The 12,050-nt window shown below is 42.3% G+C and overlaps 1 long non-coding RNA gene across 1 annotated transcript; it reads left to right on the forward strand.

The window, feature by feature from the left end:
- Positions 1 to 6,334: 6,334 nt before the first annotated feature.
- Positions 6,335 to 8,026, forward strand: LOC141369389 (uncharacterized). Its single transcript, XR_012373065.1, has 2 exons — positions 6,335 to 7,638; positions 7,717 to 8,026. It is a non-coding gene; the product is annotated as an uncharacterized lncRNA (long non-coding RNA).
- Positions 8,027 to 12,050: the final 4,024 nt, after the last annotated feature.

Raw genomic sequence — 12,050 nt, forward strand, 5'->3', positions numbered from 1 at the left:
CGCGGATAAGTGCCGGGAAGGTGAGATTCGCGGGAAGTTCCTGGTCGGCGGATCCCGTGGGAGTGTTTGTACGTCGGACTGTCGCCGCGACGGAGCTCTGTTCAGCGAGCCCCGCGACAGAGGATCGGCCAGCAAGCTCCGGGATGCTCACTGGTCAGTGAGCCCCGCGAGCGTTCCTGTACGGCATGTCCTGTGTCCTGTTTGAGGTCGGCGGGCCGAGCGGTGCTGGGTTCCGGGCCCACTTCCTGGGCGGAGACCGTCTGTCCCGCCTTCTGTTTTCGGGGGTCCGGACATTGGGCACTGTCGGCCTTCTGGCCGTTGGACTTTGTTTATTGTTTTATGTCATGTACTGTTGTGTTGGGTTGCCGTGTGGCAACCCTTAAGGGAAGGGTAGTGTCAGGGTCCCGAATGTTATTAAGTGTATTTTGTCTTGTTTCTGGTGCCGGGATCCTGACACCCCCGTATCCGTGTTCTGCATCTGTGTGGAGAGTCATGTGGTCTGTGTTTATGTTTTGTGTACCGCATGCTCTCCTGTCTTAAGTCTTGACCCTGCCCCCTCGTTTCCTTGTTAATTATGAATGATTAGTTTGCTCACCTGTTTGTTATTGTCCCCTAATTAGTTTCCCTATTTAAATGCCATTGTGTCTCTTGTCTTTGCGGAATCATTGTATGTGTTTGTGTGACACCGTCAGGAGTCTTGTCTTGTTTTTGCCGTGTCTTTTATTTAATTTAATTCTTGTCTTGTTTACCCCCTCGAGGGAGTTTTTGTTTATTAATAAAAGTCTTTTGAGTTGAGAGCTGTCTGCACTTGGGTTCATCCACCTCCATTCCTGACAGAGGAGGCAAGAGACCCTATAGTGAAATCAAAAAATAGATGATTGTAGGATGATTGTGGAATATATAATTTTGTATAAATTGACTCTTATAAATTTGTATAATTGACTCTTGTCTTAGCTCCCACTGTCAGAAGAAATGGGAAGGAAATGGCCCCCAGCTGTAACTGGTGTGGTACCCTTATAAAAGTATACCTTTGCACCTAAAGAGTTCATATTAGTACCGCAGAGGTACATACTGGTACCATATCTATACATATCAGTGGCGGCTGGCGACTTCTTTTTTTGAAGCGCACGATGCGAAGTTCGTCCCAACATGTATGTAGCTTGTCATGTGTGTGGTTCGTAATTTCAAAATATGTGTTCTGCACTTTGAGAGATTGTGTGTGCATCACGTGTCATACTGCAGACGCGTCTAAAGGGTTTATGATAAAGCAGACGCTCGCGTTTGCCAGACACTCGTATAATCTCATGCGTAATCGGAGTTTACTGTTAAGAAAGTGTCTAGCGTGTATTTTGGGAACGTGAGCATCTCTTTAATCATAAACGGTTTTGACGCGTGTGCAGCAGGCACTTATTTTAACAAAACACGTGATGCACACAGGACCTCTCAACAGGCAGGACACATATTTTGGAAAAGGGAACCACACACGTGACAATCCGAACACTTATTTTGAATTACCGCATCCTTTGATGAGCAGTCATGAGCCGCCACTGATACATATCTGTACCTAGATGGTACACATTAGGAGTTTTCTAATGGATACTGCCCCAGTGTAAGCTTGGGACCATTTTTTGACTATTTTTTTCTGATAGTGTGGTTTATATGATAGCTCTCTATTTTGTCACATAATACAATACATTTCGAGCTATTTCACTGTAGTGGATTTCTGACCATTATTAACATTGAAGTGATTGTCTATTAAAGAGTGCCATCTTTTCATTTTACTTTAATCCAAAGTGATCTACAAAAATGGTTTATTTTGTAATAATGACCAGAATGTTTCAGTTGAAGGTTAAAAAAAGAATGTATTCCCTGATCAGACATATGAGGAGTTCAGATGCAAACCCTACAGATGCAAAGTACCTCTCACACAGATCCTTCAGGGTGTCATGGGGGGGATGCTGTCCACAGCTCACCAGAGGGTAATGGGTTCCCCCAAGGATCAGTGCTTGGTCCTCTCCTTTTTTCCATCTACACAACATCCTTAGGATACAGACCCATGGCTTCTCCTAACACTGCTATGCTGATAACACCCAGATCTTTTACTCATTTCACCCAGTTGATCTCACCATAGCAGCACACATTACAGCCTGCTTAGAAGACATCTAAGCTTGGATGAAGAAACACCACATGCAGTTGAGCCTAGTGAAGACGGAGCTGCTTGTTTTTCCGGCACAACCCAAGATACAGCATGACCTATCCATTCAATTGGGAAACACAACCATTACTCCTTCCAAACCTGCCCGAAACCTCAGTGTAGTCTTTGATGTTGAACTGTCCCTCACTGATTACATTGCAAGAGAGCACGATCATGTCGATTGGCATTATATAATATCAGAAAGATACGGCAATTCCTTAAGACCAATTTATATTCGCGTATAGGGTATACGCCGTAGCTATTCTGTAGGTTATCCATAGCCTCTGTATAGCTTGACGTGCACCTCACCAAAATTTAACAGCACGTCAGTTCTACGTGGACCCCAAGCGCTGTGATTGGTCCACTAGAACCCCTCCCGTAAGGTTAAAAAAACTGTGTCATAGGTATTTCCATTAGCGACGGTGAGAACAAAGATGGGCCAAGTTGAGGAGTGATTAACTCAAACTGCAACATTAGTCGCTGTTTATTTACTTCCATCAATGCTGGTCTTCTCAAATCATACACAACAAGTAGCTGTTTTTTCTTCACTTGTGGGTTAAACTTGCCAAGCTGCTTCTTCATTGATGGTCGCGCATGTGTGTTTGCATGTGCCGCAGACAACGATGCAAAAGTATAAATGAAAACCGACGCATAACCTATGCCATCACGACTATGCCGTAGGACCTACGCAAAAATATAACAAGCCCTTTACGGTATGCTGCACAACCTCTGATCCAGGCCCTGGTATCTCTAGGCTGGACTACTGCAATGCTCTTCTTGCTGGCCTTCCTACACTGCCTATCAAACGACTCCAACTGGTTTAAAACCCAGCAGCTCGGCTTATCCTCCAGGAGCCCAAAAGGGCTTGTGTAATGCCGGTCTTCATCTCTCTCCACAGGCTACCGATTGATGCGCGTGTTATGTATACGTCTACTGCTCACCTACAGAACTTTCACTGGCACAGCACCAGCATACTTTCACACTTTCCTGCAATCCTGCACCCAATCCAAAACCTTACGTTCAGCAAATGAGCGGCGCCTTGTCTTACCTTCACAAAAGCGCCCTAAATCACGTTCCCACTTATTTTTCTTCACTACTCACTGCTGGTGGAATGACCTTTCTATAGGAGTTCGTGCAGCCACATCTCTTGCAACTTTTAGAAAACAACTAAAAACTCATCTCTTCCAAAAATACTTGACTGAATTTGATATTGACTGCAGACACACAAAAATCATTTTCTCTCTCAACAGGTATTGTCTCGGAATTGTGAAAACTTGTATTATTGTCTTGTATTATTGCCTTCCTATGACAAATCGCTTTATTGTTTCCTAATCTTTGTAAGTCGCTTTGGATAGAAGTGTCTGCTAAATGTTAAGTGCGACTGTTTCTTGTAAATTAGCATTTTTTAACAGGCTCTTAGGTCGAGGTTTAGTAATTTCACTTTAATGCCAATGGCAGGGTTATTAGTCAGTTATTTAAAATGCCGTATTTAAAAAAAAAGAGAATTTTTTTGTTCTGCTTGTTGAAAGTCTTTTCACATCCTAAAGTGGTCAAAAATATATATTTCTATATACATTTGTTTTCTGTGGAAAGCACAGGACCATAAAATGTTTATACAATCTTTATTTTGGTCTTTATTTGTCTTGCTTGCCTGTCAGACTATGTATTTGTCTAACATGGTGGTGTTTTGCCAAGAATTTGACTACTTTTCGAATGTCGCCTCTGGTTGTTTTGTGATGTATAAGGGTTGTCCACAGGTTACAGTGTTTTTAATCAGCTGTTATTCTTTAGGTAAGATGCTTTTATTTATAAAATTTGGTATAGAGTTGCTAGGGCAGATTTAATCACCCATTGGTGTTATCATGCATATCTGGCAACCATGGCAAGAGCAGAAGATAAACAGCAGCTACCATGCGTTTCCTATACTAATAACACATGGCATTTAAAGCAGAATGCGTTCATGTGTTTTAGAAGAGGTGTGGCTTTGAGGAGCACTGTGAAGGGAGCGACCTCTCTGTGCCTACCCTATTTTAATAGATTTGCATATAAAAAATGTGAAAATGTCAGTGGATTATCGTTTCACATGTAAAGTGTCTTTCAGTTTAAATTGCAGGTAAAATAATCTTATCTTGCATCCATCTTATTAAGCCTATCATGGAATTTATTTCAGGCTCCATTTTCAGGGATTATTTCTGCAATTGCAGTAAGTCGTCTACATGTCATGGATAAGATGCATTGTTGTACACTGTGCGCATTCACAGTTTTTTTTTATAGTTAATTGCCATGTTTATCTTTTGCTGTCTTTCTACCTTTGATGTATGAATGCAGCGAGCAATCACATTAGACATCTCACAGATCTTTTCACAGGTCAATGTCTTTTTTGTGCCCTTGATACTGTTAAATATTTCATGCAGTTGTCAACATACAGTATAGCATCCTTCACCTGTGTCCTCTGGATTTTTGTCCTTTCCTGTTTGCTATAGCCGGCTCAGCCAACTCGTCTATTTTACGTCTTTCAAATGAATCGAATCAGTTTATGCTCATAAATGATGCATGACGCAAATAAGGACTGACAGGTGGTCTTTTCACTGAACGTATCTGTCCAGAGGGATGGGTTTTAATGGATGTGGGGCATATTGAGGACACACAAAGAATAATGTGGTTGACTGAAGGTCAAGCATTCGAGATGAGCAGTACGAAAGAAATATAAAGCTATTTTAAACACATATTATCAGAAGTATTGAAATGTACATGCCATGATGGGATTTAAGTACAGAGATTCTGAATCACATTCCTTAAAACTGAAAATCTCCCATCTGTCTGTCTATTTCTCTCTCTTTCTCTCACCCCTTATGACACTATAAGTCACACAGACGTTGCCTCTTCCTGTTAATGTGGCTGTGTTTAGTGTAGGGATGCACCGAATCCAGGATTCGGATTCAGATTATGCCGAATACTGGGCTTTTTGACGGGGTTCGGGTTCGGCCGAATCCTAGATTTTTTTCCCACCGAACCGAACCCTAGGCTTGCGCTATGCTGGTCGACGTCACGCGGCCGTTGATTACACACATCGGGTGCTGACGTGGAGATGAGCTTTTTCTTTCGGTGAGCCTTAGGGGCTGGACACACCAAAACTTCTAAACACGGCTGAAAACGCCTTGAGGACGCCAAATGCCAGGTGTTTTTCAGCCGAGTGCTTGGTAAGCTGTGATGCTTCAGCTGTGAGCCGGTTGGTTGCTGTGGTAATGTCCCGCCCCTCCTCCACTGTAATTGGACGGCCGTGTGAAAACTGACATTGACGAGCGGAGCTTCTCACTCAAAGTTAAATATAGTTTCCAGCGCGGAGCTGCTTGCTTATTGGAAAAACGACCGTGTCGCAACGCATCGCTTTCATTATGCATAGGCTTATGGTTATTGTCAAAATAGTTTTTCCAACTTGTCATCCTGGCATAATGTACAGTTAAAATTAAATAAAATGAAAAATACACTGCTGTGGACGTTGTTTACTTCATTAATGTGCTTTACTGTGTTGGAATAAGGATGTGAGTAGGATTCGATATTCGGTTTCGGATTCGGCCAAATCTTAAATGGTGGATTCGGGATTCGGCCGAACCTAAAAAATCTGGATTCGGTGCATCCCTAGTTTAGTGCAAACTGGAGAATGTGTCATCTCTCAGTTATATTGTGCAGCACACAGAAATACATGCACTTAAATGTATCATTACCTGTGCTTGACTAAACACTGTCTGTTTTTTCACTTTAATACAGTTTGTCTCAATCGCTTTGGCAAAAACTGTAAGTGCAAATGTCACAACTGTTTGCTGGAACTTCAGAACTTTATTGCATGTCTGAAAAGTGTACAGTACTTACCCCAAACATTTCATTCATTTTTGTGTTAGTAAATTGGCCAAGGCTACCAAATATTTAGTTGTTTTTCATCATGACAGTCAACCCTGGAAATAAAGGTTTTGCAAAATCTGATATTTGTTGAGAAGAGTGAATACTGTTGTACATAGTAAAAGAATATACATTTCTATTTATACAGGATGTCACGGTGTGACCTTTTTCCGTGGGCGGAACCTAAATTCGAGAAGGTTGGTTCTGCCTGGAGATAGTTTCCGCCCGGACGACTTACCAGAAACCCCGGAACTTCCTGTAGTCTTTTCGACAAACAAATCAAGCCAGATGAGACACAGGTGCATAAAATTAACACAGCGGTTAGCGATTGGCTGAACAGGAGAATGGAAGGATTATAAAAGGGACTTTGGAAATACAAACAGGGTGCTTTGTTGCTGTAGTGTTGTGTCGTGCTGTGCTGTCATTGCTACGGAGGAATCGGAGTTGGATTAACTGGGCGAAGAAGTGTCGCTAAAGCGAGTCATTAGGTCGGCTAAGTTGAAGACAGTGGCTGTTTTCGATGTGGATAGCCGGGAAGCCCCAGCAAGTGTGAGTAAACGAACTCAACCATTGGGAGTAACTAAGCAAAGAGTATCACCTGAACCTGTGTTGTGAGTTGCCACGTAGCGTTGCGGCCCCACTGGAGAGAGAAGCGTGGGTGAGCCGGGGAGCCGCGCTGGAAGTAGAGAATATACGTGAGTAGCATTGAAGTCTGCGGTGTGTATTGTGAATGCAAAAGAATTACCTGATCCTGTGTTGTGAGTTGCCACGTAGCGTTGCGGCCCCACTGGAGAGAAGCGTGGGCGAGCTGGGGAGCCACACTAGAAGTAGAGAACATATGTGAGTAGCATCGAAGTTTGTATTGTGGATTGTAAACACAAAGTATTACCTAATCTTGTGTCGAGAGTTACCCCGTAGCGTTGCGGCCCCACTGGAGAGAAAGAAGCGTGGGCGAGCCGGGAAGCATCAGAATCACCCCAGGGGGTCCTGTGTCCATCTCCTATCCGCTTCCCCTCCACCAAGAAAAACCATCCAACCACACGGCGGGCCCGGGTTGAGTTCTGGCTCCGTCTATAGTTCACGAAGTGTGTGTGTAGTGCTGTGGGTGAGTTTTGTCTTCATTTGTGTGTACACCAAAAAGCTTGCAGTGTCATGCTGTGCTCATGTCGACAGAAGCCACTTCAAGGCCAGAGGAGTCGTGAGAAGATTCTAGTCGTTGAGGTCGGTGGAGTGTGGGTTGAAGAAAATTGTAAGTTGGCGAAACCTTCCCTTGACGAGTGGATGGGCAGTGGTGAAGCATCTGGGATGTTGAAGTGAGTAGACCAATTTATGATCAATGCTTGCGACGAGGGGTTGTTGGGCTGACGACTGTGAGAAATAACTATCTCTGTGGAGCCTCTTCAAAGGTTCACACCTGTTCCGTGTCCCCGATACTGTGAGTGGAGGAAGAACAAGGGAAGCGTTCGGCTCTACACCGTTGTCCTCGACACCCTTTGCCCCTTTTTGGAGGCCGTAAGTCGAAGCACATTGTGCAAACCTCCATGTTGGTAAGTCCACCGCCCTTGAGTAAAGAGGAAAAGGAAGAAAAAGCCCCAGCCTTGTGTAACACTTACCTTTGCTTACAGCACGAACCTGGAAAAAGGAAGAAACGTCCCAGCCTTGCAGTACGCATCTCTGCTCGCAACACGAACCTGTAGGAGAAAGGAGAAGGCCGGTATTAGTATTGGCACACAGTGTAGTAATTACCTTCTCTGATTTTGCCTCCAGGAGAAGGGGAGAGCGCCACGGGTTCAAGAGAACAAACCCCAAGGACCCAGTCCCCCTGTCCTCGTGGAAGCCCCGCCTGGAGGCGCGAAGGAACTATTGTTTTAAATTGCCCTTTCCCCTTCCCCCGTTGATTTTAAGTAATTTAATAAAGATTTGTTTTAATTATAATTCATTCCTGGTGTGTCTGGTCATTGGGGTGGCTTTGGGACCTCCTCGAGGTGGAAACTAGGAAGGGGCGTGGCTTGTTACATCCTGTGGTCCGCCCCGACCTGTGACAAGTACATTTAATTTAAAGTTGTAATGGTTTATACTTTATTAGTTTGTATCAAATATATAGACTATAACAAGATTGAACACTGCTTTAGGACAGTGGTATCTTGTCCCTGGGCGCCCATGCATATTTTGTGTGTCTCCCTTAACTGACACACCCAGTTCTGTTCATTGATATATCCCTTAATAAGCTGATGATCTAAATTAGGTGTGTTAGATAAGGAAGGCATGCAAAATGTGGGTCCCCTGGAAACGGTTAGAAAATAACTGCTATGGGGGGCAATGCTCAATTTGACCACCCTGGCCATAGATATGTATAAAAGCAAGATGTGTTACGGTGGAGTCTCTAACGTCATCACCTGGCAGCCATCTTACAACAGGGCGCTCGCTCATTCATAGCATTGTGTTTTAATTGCTCAATTTTATACCAATTTTCTAACGGTTTGGTTTCTTACAAATGTTATTAACGTGGCTATAATTCTGGATGCTTTAACATGTTTCATGAAAATTATATATTTTTTTAGTTTAAGTATGCAGTGTCATAGGTACATCTTTGACGTTTATAACAAACCAAATCGTTTGAAAATCGGTAGAACATTAAGCAAGTTATGGTCATTTAAAAGTATACCATTAAAACACAATGCTACAAGTGAGCGATCGCCCTGTGGTAAGATGGCCGCCCAATGAAGACGTTCCACTCAATTGGCCACCAGTGCGGGTGAGACATTTAGCCTTTATACATTTATATGACCTGGCAACAAAAGTCCCGCCTTCCAGCTAAATGAACCAATCATCAATCAATACAGACTGATGATTCTCTGGGAGAGGGGCTCTATACAGTGTCGCGCAAAGTGCTTGCCAACTTGTGCGCAGTAGCTGAAATTACCTTATACAATTTTTTAAAGGGCAATTTAAGTTTAAAGGTACACTCAACTTTTTTTGAAAATATGCTAATTTTCCAGCTCCCCTAGAGTTAAACATTTGACTCTTACCGTTTTGGAATCCATTCAGCTGATATCCGGGTCTGGCGTTACCACTTTTAGCATAACTTAGCATAATCCATTGAATCTGATTAGACCATTTAACATCGCCCTAAATTACATCATGTACCAAGACGATAGAAAATTAAAAGTTGCGATTTTACTGCTGTAACATGGCTGCAGGAGGCGCAATGATATTACGCAGTGGCTGAATATAGTCCCCTGCTATTGAAAGCTACTAAGGGGCCTATTTTCGGCTGCTGCGTAATATAATTGCGATTTAGTTGGTCTTAGTACACAATGTAACTGCAGAAGAGTTTTAAATAGGAAAAATATTCAAACTCTTTGGTCATTTTTGAGCGTGATGCTAATGGTCTAATCAGATTCAATGGATTATGCTAAGATGTGCTAAAAGTGGTTCCGCCAGACCCGGAGATCAGCTGAATGGATTCCAAAACAGTAAAAATCAAATATTTAAAGGGACATTCCACTTTTTATATATTATATAAATTATATTATATCACAAAATTTTTAACAGCGCGGCAGTTCTACGCGAACCGCAAGCGTTGTGATTGGTCCACCAGAACCAACTATAGAAAACAAAGAATGGCCAAGTTGCGGAGTGATTTTACTCAAACTGCAACAAAAGTTGCTGTTTATTTACTTCCATCATTGCTGGTCTTCTCAAATCATACACAACAAGTTGCTGTTTCTTCTTCATTTGTGGCTTAACTTGCAAAGCTTCTTCTTCTTTGGCGTTTGCGCTGCTACTGTGGTTACACGCGTGGTTACTGCCTACCAGCGGCCTGCGTGCGTGTTTGCACGTCGACGCGGACGACGACGCAAAAGTATAAATGAAAACCGACGCGGAACCTACGTCGTCGCGGCTACGCCGTAGGACCTACGCACGACTATAACGAGCCCTAGTCCCCGACTAAAATGCGTGCTTGAGCTGCCTTAATCTCAAACATCTTGTACTGACATATCTTAACATATATTCGTGCCATTGTTTTGTCTCAAGTTGCACACCAGTAATGCTTTGTGTACTTGTCAAAACAAGCCAATGTGGGTTTAGGCAGCGTTACTTTTTCATCTTAACAATAGAAGATCAAGAAAGAAGGTCAGGACATTTCTTTGCCTGACAAAACAATTTTAAATTTTAATATTACAGCCCTCTTGTGTGAAAAGGCATTTTCAAATCCTAATTAAACTTATCAGTCATCTGTGTTCATCTCTTCCTGTCTCCATGGTGATAATCCTACAAATCATCTCTCTCCTCCCCACCTCTCTCTCTCTCTTTCCCTCTCTACCTTTGTGTTTGACTGACCTTTGCAACCCCTTAAAACGGACACTCCAAGACTAATCAAAACTCCTCATCTTTTTTTACAATGCAAAAAAGTCACTGGATATTACTTGGATATGTTCTCTGTTGCATTACTTCAAAAACAGCGACAAGTGATAAACCAGCTGTGATGGCACACTTGTTGGGAGAGAGAAAATTAGTGCAGCGCTACAAGGAATGATGGCTACAGCATCTCTGTTGATGTGGATATATTATAAAAACACCTCTGCAGAGCAGCAACTCTTCTGACAAGCTAAGCGCTTATTTTATGTGATACAGTGTAAGAGAAAGAGCTTTGACTTAAGATCTGTCTATCTGTTTTCATTCTCCCTCTCTCTTACTAGTGTCTTTCCTCTGCTAAAGATATGATTACGCCAAGAGATCTGCCACAATCGTGATATTACATGTACGTGCCACTAGTTCAAATCAAAAAGTAATGCACATTCCCCAGTTCATGGTGTATAAGAGAAGTCCTTATCTTTACGGTAAATGAGCAATTGATTATGGAAACTTAAGACCCAGGGTGGACTCAAAATTAATTTGAGGTTGTTTAGGTAGGTGCTAATATCATCTTTGACATTTATACTCATTAAGGATAATAAGCATGTGGTTACCTGTAGCTCAAATTAGCATTGCATTTGCAGTGCAAAGGTTGTGGGTTCCCATGGAATACACAGGTACAGTGTTTAGAGAATATAACTTGATTGAACATTTGCTTTGGTTAAAAGCCAAATCCATAAATGTAAATGATTGAATATATGTATTCCAAACACAAATAGACACATTTAATGATTCAGCTCAGTGATTTTGCTACTAGTTTGACAATGACCACATGAAATATTCCTGGAATTTCGTCATACAGTACATTACTATGTCCCTATAAGTTGCCTTTTTGGATATCTGGGTGTAAGAAAGAAAGTCCATATGAAATGAAAAGCCAATATTTTACTTATAAACCTGCTAATAAAGAAATATTTTTTAGGTAAAGCAATTTTTTACCCATGTGGGTAGCACTTAATTTTACATTACGTGTACTTACCTTATACATATATGGTAAATATGTTGTACTTGCAGACAAATGTGTTGTACTTACCAGTGATGCATATATAACTCTAGATAAGTACTGGGTAATACCAGATACATACTTATAGTGTAGGTATATTGTAACCAACAAGAAACACTACTGTACACTTCTGTACTTACAAATGAATGTACAATATAAATTATAGACAACAATGCATCATAGTTTATGGTTTTACTAGTTAATATAACTCACAGTGGCGTATGTATTAGCGGTGTGACGAGATCTCGTGCGACGTTTCCGCGGTTTTTGCCGCCGGCCGCAGCAAGCGCCTTTGAAGGATAGCTGAGAGCGGAGAAACGCCCGACGTTACTCGCGTCTTTCCATTGTCCACTCGAATGAGGGAACGTTGTGGTGAGGGAAGTTTACAGTTGCTTTGAAGAACCGGACTCCACTCGCTCACTCTCTACTGCGTGTTTGTGCACCTCTCACCCTCAAACAAGTTCAGAGCAAACAACCTCTTTTTAAAGTTCCTGCTAATATGACAGTTAACAGCAAAAGAGCGCTCACGCTTCAATA

The sequence above is a fragment of the Misgurnus anguillicaudatus genome, chromosome 13 (genome assembly GCF_027580225.2).
Source record: "Misgurnus anguillicaudatus chromosome 13, ASM2758022v2, whole genome shotgun sequence".
Taxonomy (NCBI): Eukaryota; Metazoa; Chordata; class Actinopteri; order Cypriniformes; family Cobitidae; genus Misgurnus; species Misgurnus anguillicaudatus.